Here is a 12,973-nt window from a genome sequence, read left to right as displayed (position 1 = left end):
AAATTGTTAACTAATCTGCTACATTGAGAGATTCATTTGACAAATGGTTACTGAGCTCCTATCACGTAGCACGCACTGTACTGGCAACTAGGAAAACAGCAGGAAACCAAAACTTAAAAAAAAGACGTTTAAGTCAACTTTACCCAAAAACCTATCATAATTCTGTAATTCTTTCATTTGAGTAAAAGTACAACCACTTGGGGCACCTGGGTGGCTCAGTCGGTTAGGCATCCAACTTCAGCTCAGGTCATGATCTTCTGGTTAATGGGTTCCAGCCCCGCGTCGGGCTCTGTGCCGACAGCTCAGCCTGGAACCTGCTTCGGATTCTGTGTCTCCCTCTCTCTCTGTTCCGACCCCACTCGCGCTCTGTCTCTCTGTCTCTCTCAAAAATAAATAAACATTAAAAAAAATAAAAAAAATATATAACCGCTTCGGTAATAGCAATTTCCTAAACTACAAATGAGCAACAATTCGCAATTAATTTTGAAAAGAGATTTCTTAAAAAAAAGTCTCTAGGGGCGCCTGGGTGGCGCAGTCGGTTAAGCGTCCGACTTCAGCCAGGTCACGATCTCGCGGTCCGTGAGTTCGAGCCCCGCGTCAGGCTCCGGGCTGATGGCTCGGAGCCTGGAGCCTGTTTCCGATTCTGTGTCTCCCTCTCTCTCTGCCCCTCCCCCGTTCATGCTCTGTCTCTCTCTGTCCCAAAAATAAATAAACGTTGAAAAAAATTAAAAAAAAAAAAGTCTCTAGTTCAGTAGTAGGTTTGACTGAAAGTGGAAGCAACTCTGAAGAGAACTCACCACGTCAGGATAGAGGGATGGCGGACTGAAACGGTACACGAGAGAACAAAAGGAGGCAAACATTTTGGTGAATAGGTGTTTTTCATTGCTTCTGAAGGATGTGGCAGTAGAGAGAAAATCCTCCGGTGGAAAGGATTTTGGGGTGGTCTATACGTGCTTTCTGGAGAAGCAGGAGGAAGCAGTGATGCCTCTGAACACACTGGCAACCCAGGATTGTGAATTAGAGAACGAGGCATGGGATAGTTAATTTTTTTTTATGTTTATTTGTTTATTTTGAGACAGAGTGTGTGCGAGCAGGGGAGAGGCAAAGAGAGAGAGAGGGAGAGAGAGAATCTTACGTAGGCTCCATGCTGTCAGCACAGAGCCTGCCACGGGGCTTGATCCCGCAACCCAAGAGATCATGACCTGAGCCAAAATCGAGAGTGGGATGCTTAACTGAGCCACCCAGGCGCCCCTGTGGTAATTTTACTGGTCAATTTGGCTAGGCTTTGGTGCCCAGTTGTTTAGTCAAACAACTAGATATTGCTATGAAGGTCATTTTTAAAGATGTGATTTGCATTTAAATCAATAGACTCTGAGTTAAGCAGATTACTTTCCATAATGTGGGTGAGCCTCGTCCAATCAGTTGAAGGCCTTCAAAGCAAAGACAGGTTTTCCCAAGAGGCAAATCTGCCTCCAGATTGCACTGTCTACTCCCACTTGACTTTCCAGCCTGCAGATTTCACATTCGAAATTGCAACATCAACTTTCCCCTGAATTTTTAGCCTGCCAGTCTGCTCCACAAAATTCAGGCTTGTCTGCCCCACAATAGTGTGAGCCAATTCTTTAAAATAAATCTTTCTCCCTCTGTATATATCGTACTGGCTCTGTTTCTCTGGAGAATCCTACTACAAGGCAGAAGAGCAAAGTCTGAGAGCAAAGGAGAGTCTGAATGGAAAGGCATGAAAAGCTCTGCTCTCAGAGGAAGCTGACCCGGTGGCGAAGAAATATATTGGAGAATGTTTAGTGCCAGATGGAAAAGCCTGAGTGATTGCAGGGAGTTTGATTTATGTTCTGGTGTTTTTATCCTCCTTGCAATGCCAGCAATCAGTTTTCCAGATTTCTCTTTTTTGGTTCTTTTTCCATCAAACCTGCTTCACCACCACAGAATGCAGAACTGGGCCCGTGTGGCTTTCCATCAGTAGCCTCCAGATTTGCTGCTCCCCATGACTCTTTACAAAGGCTGGCATCTTGTAAGGATAGCTCCGCACTGTCTTAATTTCTTAATATGGCTAATCTCTTCAAGAATTTTACATTTTCCTCCAATTAGTTTGTTAAGTAGTATAGCAAGCTTCCCCTCCTTCCTCTACAGCTGCTTTCTATTCCTTTTTTTTTTTTTAATTTTTAATTTTTTAAAAATTGTAGGGGCCTCTGGGTGGCTCAGTTGGTTAAGCATCTGACTCTCAGTTTCAGCTCAGGTCCTGATCTCACGGTTTCGTGGGTTTGAGCCCCGTGGCTGTGCTGACCATGCCAAGCCTGCTTGGGATTCTCTTTCTCTTCCTCTCTCTCTGCCCCTCCCCTGCTCATCCTGTCTCTGTGTCTCTCAAAATTAATAAATAAACTAAAAAAAAAAAAAAAAAAAAAAGGAGAAGAAGAAGAAACAGAACCTTGTCAGCCACCCCAGAAACTCCTTTGTGTGTCCTGTCCCCATCTCAACCTCCTCCCTTGCCCCAAAAGTAACCACTTTTGATTTTTTGAATTACTTTATTGAGATATAATTCACATACCATATAATTCACCTATTTAAAGGGTATGATTAAATGGTTTTTAGTATATTCACAGAGTCATGCAACCATCTCTTGACTTTTACAGCACTTCCTTATACCTAGTACATATAGGAAAGGCAGGGTAAATGTTTGTTCTGTCCCTTAATTTATCAGTTTTCAAGATATTGAATTAATTTTCTTCCATCTTTCAAATACGACCAGTTGGTTGGGGGTTTTTTGTTTTGGGGTTTAAAAAAAATGTTTATTTATTTATTTATTTATTTATTGAGAGAGAGAGAGAGAGAGAGAGAGAGAGAAAACACACAAGCAGGGGAGGGGCAGAGAGAGACAGAGAAAGGGAGAGAGAGAATCCCAAGCAGGTTCTACATTCTCAGTGCAGAGCGGTTCTTGGGGCTCGATCTCACAAACAGTGAAATCATGACCTGAGCTGAAATCAAGAGTGGGATGCTTAACCCTGAGCCTCCCAGGCACACCATGTTGTTGGGTTTTTTAAGCCATTATATACTCATGGTTTTAAATATATTTGATGAGTTTCAATCCATTGCAAATTATTAGTGAAGCCCAAATTGTCTCATTTTGACCAACATTGCCTCCTAGGTCCCTTTGACATAACTCTAGTTGTGTTTGATAGCTTTCTTGCTATCTGGAATGATCAACTGCTACAAAGCATGTCAGGCTTTGGTAATTTTATTTTTTATTTTTTATTGAGAGAGAGAGAGAGAGTGGGAGAGAGAGAGAGAGAGAGTGGGAGAGTGAGAGAGGGAGCAAGAGAGCCAGGGAAGGGCAGAGAGAGAGGGAGAGAGAATCCCAAGCAGGCTCTGCACTGTCATCACAGAACCCAATGTGGGGCTTGAACCCATGAACCGTGAGACCATGATCTGAACTGAAATCAAGGGTCTGTCACTCAACTGACTGAGCCACCCAGGCGCCCCAAGACTTTGGTAATTTAAACCATGTGGGAATAAGCAAATGAGTTAATAAAAATATGGAGACTTAGTCATAAGGTTATATAGTGGACCTTTTTTCTTTTTTGCTGCCAGCGTTTACTGCATTTTATACTAGGAAAAGTTTCCCAGAGTTTATTTTAGATATCACTCCTCATTCATTCAGCCTTACTGAAGTGTGTTGAGAGGGATTGACCACATCATGTGGCCCATGACCACATGGACCAGGGTCCATGAAAGACAAGAAGACATTCACGGGGTCTTTTGGAGACATGTTGGGATAATTTGCCTTCCTTTTGGAAGGAGATATTGAATTTCTACTTCTTACCATTTATACATATTAACTGAAGTGGTATTAAAAACCCAGAAGAGTCTATTATTAGAAGACACAGAAAGGTAAAAAGTCATATCGATAGATTGATAATTTGGTTACATGATGTTAGGACTACAAACCACCATGAACAGAATTCAAAGACAGGCAACAGAATGAAAGTAAACATTTTCTACATACAAAACAAGAATCAGTACCCATATCATTGTAAACCTTCTGCATGAGGATTAGAAAAAAGGTAAACCAGCAGAAATATGGGCAAGTGATATGAGCATATAATCCACATAGGAGGACACAGAAAGGGGAAAAAACCCAGATGTGAAAAGTGCACCATTTCACTCATAATCAAGAAGGTACATTTAAATTTTTTTTAACGTTTTTATTTATTTTTGAGATAGAGAGACAGAGCATGAATGGGGGAGGGTCAGAGAGAGGGAGACACAGAATCCGAAACAGGCACCAGGCTCTGAGCTGTCAGCACAGAGCCCGACGCGGGGCTCGAACTCACGGACCGCAAGATCATGACCTGAGCAGAAATCGGCCGCCCAACCGACTAAGCCACCCAGGCGCCCCAAGAAGGTACATTTTAAAACTGCAGCATAGGGTTCCATAGCATGGATGTACCACAGTGTAATTAACCATTTCCCTACATGGTGGAAATTTAGATTATTTTTAATTTATTACAGTGTTCAATAAACATCTGTCTTGCCTCCTTGAATCTATTTCTGTTGTTGAGAAATTAAACCTGGTAAACTTAAACTTCAGAACATGATAGCAGACATCTTGGTGTCTGGGCCCCAAACAGAAGTTGCGTATAATGTGAATGTCCTCTGAAACTTACCATTAGAATGTTCTTTGGATTATATTCTTAATCATGTGCTTAATCTAATACACTTAGGGACCACTGGAACTTTTTCTGGTCAGATTAGTTTGAACAGTCAGAAATTGTTCTCTTTCCTTGAAATAAAGCTGATTGAAGGATTACATTGTCTGAATAGCTGCAGGATTCAGAAACTCCTTTATAAAGACTTACTTTCTTTTTAGGTTTAAAAATATCCATGATTTCTTTTGGATGAACGGTCTAAACATGCATGTTTTACCAGGGCCTTACTTTTTTATTTACCATAGCTATAGTTATTTGTTGCTCATTGTATGTAAATATGTTACAGGAGAGAAAATTGTTGACTCTCTGCCCAGGAGGGAGAAAAAATATTTATCAAATTCAAAATATGTATGCGTTTGTTTCAGAAATTCCACTTTTAGGAATCTCTCCTACCGAAATACTCACCAAGAATAGACACGAACATACTCTTGACCACATATGAGAATATTCACTGTACCACTGTTTGTAATAAACAACTCAATTGAAGATATGATAAATGCCCATCAATAAAGGAATGGATAGATAAATCATGGCCTGCCCATAAGCTGAGCGACAGCTACATGTATCATCTTGGTAAAATATCTGTATACAAGAAGGTCTTGGCAGGAAAAAGAACTCACCCCAGATGGTCAAATGAAGGGATTTTAAGGAAGGATTTATTTATGGAGGTTGGGCAGTGTTAGGCCAGCAAAGAAGAGGTGGAGAAATGCCTACAGATTAGCAAGAGTGGGAAGCTGATCCATGGGGTTGAAGGTACAAAGGAGAAGACATAACAGGAACCCGGTGAAATTTGGAACCATAGAGGCAGGGCCACAAGTGGAACTCAGCCAAAGAGGGGATACATCTACTGCAAAAAGACAGAGCTGAAGTGGGTAAATGCAGGAAAGGAACACTGATTTTTTTCTCTTATGCTCGGATATCTTGCTGGTGACTCCCATTGGCTGAACCCTAGCAGAAGCATCTGGCCAGGGAGCCTGGTGAAACGATCCACAGGGGTCAGCCGGCTGGGACACAGAGCAGAGCAGACAGAAAGGCCAAAAAATGATCTATGGGGGTAGGGAAATGACTAACACAATGTTTATGTTATATTTTTTAAGTGGAAAAAAAAAGTTGCATAGCAATATATACAGCAATATGCTATTTTTTGTAAAAGAAAGCACAATGCATATTTGTATAATCATAAGCATTATGTAAGAATACATAGCAAGCTATAAACCTCAGTGTTACTTCTGGAGGGTGAAAGCAAATAAATGGAGAGGGAAACCTTTCTAACTTTCTACATTTTTATATTATATAAACATGTTACAAAAAGTATTTCTTTTGTGTTGAGGGAAATAATGATAAATGATATTTTCCATGAAAAGAAAGCATTGTTATCCCTGAAGTGAAGACAAAGTAGGAGAAACCCCTGCATGATTATTAAATAATTGATTCACTCATGGGCACTGCAGAGAAACACCTCCCAAAATCCACGTTAATTATTTTAATGTGAAATTCAAAGAATAGATCTTGTATGCTTTGGTGTTGGTTAGGGTTCTCTGTTTGCAAAGATGAGAAATCAAATCAAGATCACTCAAGGAATAAAAGGGGAGTTAAAAAAAAAAAAACTAAGGGGGCACCTGCGTGGCTCAGTCAGTTGAGCGTCCAGCTTCGGCTCAGGTCATGATCTCGCGGTCTGTGAGTTCGAGCCCTGCGTCGGTCTCTGTGCTGACAGCTCAGAGCCTGGAGCCTGCTTTGGATTCTGTGTCTCCCTCTCTCTCTGCCTCGCCCCGGCTTGTGCCCTGGCTCTCTCTCTCTGTCAAAAATAAATAAACATAAAAAAAATTTTTTTTAAAAAACTAAGGATATACAGATGGCTCATGGAACATAGGGATGGAGAGAAAGAAAAAGTGATTCTTTCTGTTTACCTCCAGGTCCCTGTCTCTATATTGTTCCCCACAAACACACCTTTTCTGCTCTTTGGTGTACATAATAGGCAAAATGTAGCTGCCTTACAGATCTGGACTTCCATATTTCAGTTGCAGCCACTGAGAGAAGACTAACTCAACTCTCTTTGGGTCCATATTCCAACCTCCCAGGAGAAAGAATCTGATCGGCTAAGTTGGGTTCAGATGGCCACCTCTGGTCCAGTTGGCTATGGTCAGTAGTGCAGGATCATACAATGTAGTGCGAACACAGATCCTGGAATCCTCTGCAAGGAGATAAAGAGAGATTGTTAGATCAAGGATAGGGGATATGTTCCTAGGCTACCTACTACGGTTGCAAATAAGGCAGAGAACATTATAAATTGATGAGTTAAAAATCACTTTTGGATTAGGCCATAGCTGAAAAGTAAAAAAGATATTCTGAGGGAGCCATAGAAAGGCAATGGTAAAACACTGATATAAAATGAAATCAATTGGTAAATCAAATGCTATACTATGAGAATAATAAAGTCTACATTTTTTAAACTATTTATTAAAAAAATTTTTTTTAACGTTTATTTATTTTTGAGACAGAGAGAGACAGAGCATGAACGGGGGAGGGTCAGAGAGAGAGGGAGACACAGAATCGGAAACAGGCTCCAGCCTCCAAGCTGTCAGCACAGAGCCCAACGTGGGGCTCGAACTCACTGACCGCGAGATCATGACCTGAGCTGAAGTCGGCCGCTCAACTGACTGAGCCACCCAGGCGCCCCTTAACTATTTAAAAGGTTACAGATAGGGGCATCTTGGTGGCTCAGTTCGTTGAGCGTCTGACTCTTGATTTCAGCTCACTTCATGATCCCAGTGTCGTGAGATCGAGGCCCCCATTGGTCTCTGCACTGAGCATGGAGCCCGCTTGAAATTCCATCTTTCTCTCTCTCTCTCTCTCTCTTCCTCTGCCCCTCTCCCCTGCTCACATGCATTCTCTCTCTCTCTCTCTAAAATAAAACAATAATAAAATAAAATAAAATAAAATAAAATAACAAAGCAAATAACTAGAACAATAACAATCAACTTCCAGCGTATTGGAAGATACATCCCTGCTTCACTATAATGTTTACTGCGAAATGACTAAATTCTTCATTAAAAAACAGGCTTTGAGCAAAGTCAAAACAGAAAACTAATATCCAACATTCTCTTGCCTGTAAGAGACATGCTAAAAATGAAACTACTCAAGGCGTCTAAAAGTTGAGAGAGAGCTTAAGATTTATTTTGCCTCTGTACATACAAAGCCAGCAGGTGCTCTAATCTAGGTTGCAATGATTATTGTATATGTCTGAGAACTTGAGAGATAATGACTAAGCTTGGGAAAAAGAGAGACTAAGGTAACAGTTTCCTGGTGTCCTGTCCTGGGAGATAAGAGAATCTTTATGGCTACTGGCAGGGTGTGGACTCAGCTGCAGTCTTTCTGGCACCAGAGGAAAAGGCATGTGGTAAAGAAGATACGCTGTAATAGAGCCCATGGGGTAAATGCTTCTATGTTAATGAGGTAATGTATGTTTCACTCACGTGATCCCAGGTGTGTCGTGCACACCTGTGGAGGGGGAAGTGGAACAAAATTAAAGCGTCTTCAGTTGATCACCTTAGGGAGATTGGGGCAGTTGAAGAGCTCCCAGTCAGATTTTGCCAGAAAAATAAGTAAGATTATATCTTTTTTCCAGAAAAAGACAATGATGAGAGATTCTCACTCTAAAACTAAAAATCCTGGGGCACCTGGGTGACTCAGCCAGTTAAGTGTGCGACTCTTGATTTCAGCTCAAGAGTGAAATCGCGTGGTTTGTGGGATCAAGCCCCACATTGGGCTCTGTGCTAATGGGTAAGAGCCTACTTGGGATTCTCTCTCTCCTCTCTCAGCCTCTCACTCACGACACATGCACGCTCTCACTCTCAGATAGATAAAGAAATAAACATTAAAAATAAAAAATAAAAATCCTATTATGAAGCAGTGATTTTCAAAATTATATTGAATCAAAAACAGAGAAATTGACCAGTGGAACAGAATAGAGTTTCTAGAAACAGATGCAGACAATAGTAACAAATCAACACAAGACAAATCAGAAGTAACACATTTATAGAAAAGCGTAAATGCTTTCTCACTTTCTGCTTAGCTTAACTCCCATCATACACTAAAATGAACTCCAGGTGGGTCAAGATAGATGAAAATGTTTATGGTGGATGCTTTCTTTTTCTTTTTTCTTTTTTTCCTTAGGCATCGGTTTCCCTCTCCGCAGCACCCCACCATAATTTCCTACTGTGAAATTTCTTCTCCCTGACTAGATGTAGTGTTAGTGGGAGGGTAAAGTTCTGTTACCATGTTGCATTTGGAAGCTGAAATATTCACTCCCCTTCTCTCTACCCAGTACAGCCAGGGGATGGGCATTGACCTAACCTCAGCTACTCCAGGTTGACTCCTAGAATTTTGATATTAAACTGATGCTACTACAAGAAAGAACAGGGGTTGGTCCAGGGCATCCAAACAGCCTATTCCAACTATAAAACAGCTAACATCCTTCCAGCTTTGGTTCGCCAGACCTCCTTGGTTCACTCTCAAGCATATTTCTGTAGACGCGTACCAATAGTTTGATTATATTAGCCAGAGTGAGATTTTTTTCTATATCCACATAGAGACTATAATTCCAAAGAAATAACTAAGGAGGAAGAGAATTTATGAGACATGAGATGGTTGGTAGTATCGCCGTTCATCCTGGAATACATATCTCCTCCATAAGAAAAGCACTCTGGGAGATGACCTGATGGTTTGCATTTCTTCTTCTTGCCTTCCCCGATGGCAGCAGTATACTTCTCTAGCCCATTGATGTTGGCTTGGCCACCTGACTTGATTGACCAATAGAATGGAAGTGGATATGATGGTCTGAGAGGCTTTAAGTATGACTTGTTAATTTTGTTTCCAAAATATATATTTTCTTTTATCTGCTCCATTCCATTTTACCAACACTGTATACATCCATGATAATCTCATTCATGTATTTAAAAACATTTAAAGTGTTTTTATTTTATTTTTGAGAGACAGAGAGGCAGAGCGCAAGTGGGGGAAGGGCAGACAGAGTGGGAGACAGAATCCGAAGCAGGTTCCAGACCCTGAGTTGTCAGCACAGAGCCCCACGTGGTGCTAGACCTGTGAACCATGGGATCGTGACCTGAGCTGAAGTCAGATGATGCTTAACCAACTGAGCCACCCAGGCGTCTCACATTCATTTACTTTAACAGCCTCTAACTCATCTCTGGCCTTTTAGCTGTGTACCTCTGAAAACCATCGTTCATACAACTGTAAAGCCACAGATTAAAGCCTTCAATGCCTCCCTCTCCCCGACATGGCATTTGAAAGCCATCACGAGGGGCGCCTGGGTGGCTCAGTCGGTTAAGCGTCCGACTTCGGCTCAGGTCATGATCTCATGGTTCGTGGGTTTGAGCCCCACGTCGGGCTCCGTGCTGACAGCTCAGAGCCTGGAGCCTGCTTCAGATTCTGTCTCTGTCTTTGCCTTTCTCTTACTCATGCTCTGTCTCTCTCAAAAATAAATAAATGTAAAAAAAAAATTAAAAAAAAAGAAAGCCATCACGATTTACTCCTATACATCCTCTCAGCCTCATCCCTGGACGTTCCCAGCTTCCCACTTTATGCTTAGCAATACGAAACTGCCTGAAGCATCCCGAACGCTACTCCACGCCTTCGTCCATTCTGTTTCCTTATTCTGTCCTCCTCTTCCTTCTAATCTTATCCATATAATATCTGTTCAACTCTCTAGTTTCTTTCTTTTTTTTTTTTAATTTTTTTTTCAACGTTTATTTATTTTTGGGACAGAGAGAGACAGAGCATGAACGGGGGAGGGGCAGAGAGAGAGGGAGACACAGAATCGGAAACAGGCTCCAGGCTCTGAGCCATCAGCCCAGAGCCTGACGCGGGGCTCGAACTCACAGACCGCGAGATCGTGACCCGGCTGAAGTCGGACGCTTAACCGACTGCGCCACCCAGGCGCCCCACAACTCTCTAGTTTCTACCAGTGCTTCCAGAAATTCTTCCCTGGTACTTCCTAGACATGCACTTTCCCTGTGCTTCCTTCGTGCACACACCTTTGGCACTTTCCATGTTGAATTGAAATGATCTGTTCTGATATTTCTCTCTAATAGATGGCCATTTCCTGGAGGGCAGGAAAGGTATCTTATTTAGCTTTTTATCCTCAAAATCAAGCATGATGTCTGGCACACTGTAGGTATTTAATACACATCCATGGAGCTGAAATAAACCAAGCAAATTAATATAAGAAAGCTAAGTTGTCTTTTTAAAAATGTTTATTTATTTGAGAGAGAGAGAGAGAGAGAGTGCACACAGAGGAGGGGCAGAAAGAAAGGAAGAGAGAGAATCCCAAGCAGGCTCCGGACTGCCAGCGATCTCATGAACTGGGAGATCATGACGTGAGCCAAAATCAAGAGTCAGAGGCTTAACTGACTGAGCCACCTAGGCGCCCCAGAAAATTAAATTGTCTTAAATCCTGCAGCTGGGATTCCTAAAAGCTAATGGCATTATGAAGTGGTTCTTCTGGAAAGAAGTATAGCAACATGTAACAAAAACTATGAAAGTGTTCTTCCTCCTCCACTTGGTATTTTCCCATTTGTGAATAGCCTCAAAGAAATAATCCAAATGGGTGAAATGTACACAGATGTTCCCGGCAACTCTAGTTATAATAGTGAAAAAAAGAAAAAAACCCTGGAAGCCATCCAACTGTCTAATAGGGAAATGACTAAGCAAACAGTGGGATTATTACATAGCTATTAAAAATGACAACGTGAGGACTATGTCAACACGAAGTGTGTATCTGCAGGAACGTTAAGTGGAAAAAAGAACACAGACAGTGTTTAAACAATAGTGGTTAACGAGGAGTGTGTACATTAACAAAGATCAGAGGCCAGTTTGGAGAAATGAAAATGGCTAGAGTTCACTCGGCCCTTTTTTTCTTGTGCGTTTCCATGAGTTGATGAAATAATATTGAGATATCGTTGCAACATAGATATCCTGAAAGTCCTCTGCAGTGTCAGTGCTCTGAGTAACCTACCAGGTTGTATTTTCCAAGAGATAATTTCATGCTAAACTCTCATAAAATCATTATGAAAATAATGATATTTCTTTGAGAGAGCAAAATATTTTTCTTTAGTTTAATTCAACAAGCAATTCTGAGAACTATGTGCTAGAGTGCTTATGTTCTCATGACATTTACAAATCACATGGGCAAAAATGCTCAGATGGATCTGTGTTATTATTTTAACCTACTTTTATTTATTTGAGTGACTGTACATATTAAGACCATTAACACAGGAAAGTTTGAAAGACCTTTGGCCTAAACCTCTCATTCACAAATTGTTTCAATTTTATACTTTTGATGTTGACTCCAAAAGAGGTTCTATGTATAGTCAGTAAGATATTCTGGTAAAGATTAAAAGGAAAAAATTATCATCATACAATTCTAAACTTGTGTTGCTTTACCAGTGTAGTGCACTGTGAATTAATATTTTATAAATCCTGTGATTATCTTGTGAATAGCAAAATATTGACATTGCAATATACATTACACTGCAATGAAAAGAAACCACATTTTTTTTTATATCTTGTTTGAGAAATGTTTTACCTTTTTAATTCACTGAGATCCTCAAAAACATGGAGGTGGTCCAGGTGTCCCTGGATCTCTGGGAGACCCCTGGTTATAATCATCACTTTATCTTAAAATGTGATAGTTTTAACAAGGGTCCCCAAATTAATGGCTATTAATAACTGTATACACACCTAACTCACAGGGGCACCTGGCTGGCTTAGTTGGTTAAGCATCCGACTCTTGATTTCGGCTCAGATCGTGATCTCCTGGTTTGTGAGATTAAGCCCCGTGTCTGGCTCTGTGCTGACAGTGTGGAGCCAGCTTGGGATTCTCTCTCTCCTACTCTGTCCCTCCCTCATTCATGCGCGCGCGCGCGCACACACACACACACACACACACACACACTGTCTCTCTCTCTCTCTCTCTCTCTCTCTCTCAAAATAAATAAATAAGTAAACATTAAAAACAAAAAACAAAAAAAATCACCTAACTCACAAACTGCTGTCACTTAGCCCTACTGTTTCTGCTGCCATGTAACCAGCAGTCAGAACATTCACAGCTTTTAGAGCAGAGGTTCACAACCTTGGCTACAGATCAGAATCACCTACGTTTTCCCAGACCCCACTCTGGGTCTCTTGATTTAAACTCTTTGGGACTGGAGTCTGGAAATGACTATGGTTAAAAG

General features: G+C 41.2%; 1 protein-coding gene across 9 annotated transcripts in view; it reads left to right on the top strand.

Moving 5' to 3' along the window:
* The window catches only part of APOLD1 (apolipoprotein L domain containing 1), a 62,295-nt gene that overhangs the window by 40,041 nt on the left and 9,281 nt on the right, over positions 1 to 12,973 (top strand). For 3 of the 9 annotated variants that reach the window (XM_040488884.1, XM_040488881.1, XM_040488880.1), the window contains one exon: positions 8,070 to 8,174. The exons of the other annotated variants lie outside the window; for them this stretch is intronic. The gene's annotated coding sequence lies outside the window, so the exon portion shown is untranslated. The remainder of the gene's footprint in view (positions 1 to 8,069; positions 8,175 to 12,973) is intronic. 9 annotated transcript variants of the gene reach the window in all.

The sequence above is a fragment of the Herpailurus yagouaroundi genome, unplaced genomic scaffold (genome assembly GCF_014898765.1).
Source record: "Herpailurus yagouaroundi ecotype Mexico unplaced genomic scaffold, PumYag 166, whole genome shotgun sequence".
In the NCBI taxonomy this organism is placed as follows: domain Eukaryota; kingdom Metazoa; phylum Chordata; class Mammalia; order Carnivora; family Felidae; genus Herpailurus; species Herpailurus yagouaroundi.
Note: the sequence above shows the minus strand (reverse complement) of the source record. Positions and strands in the feature narration are given on the sequence as shown.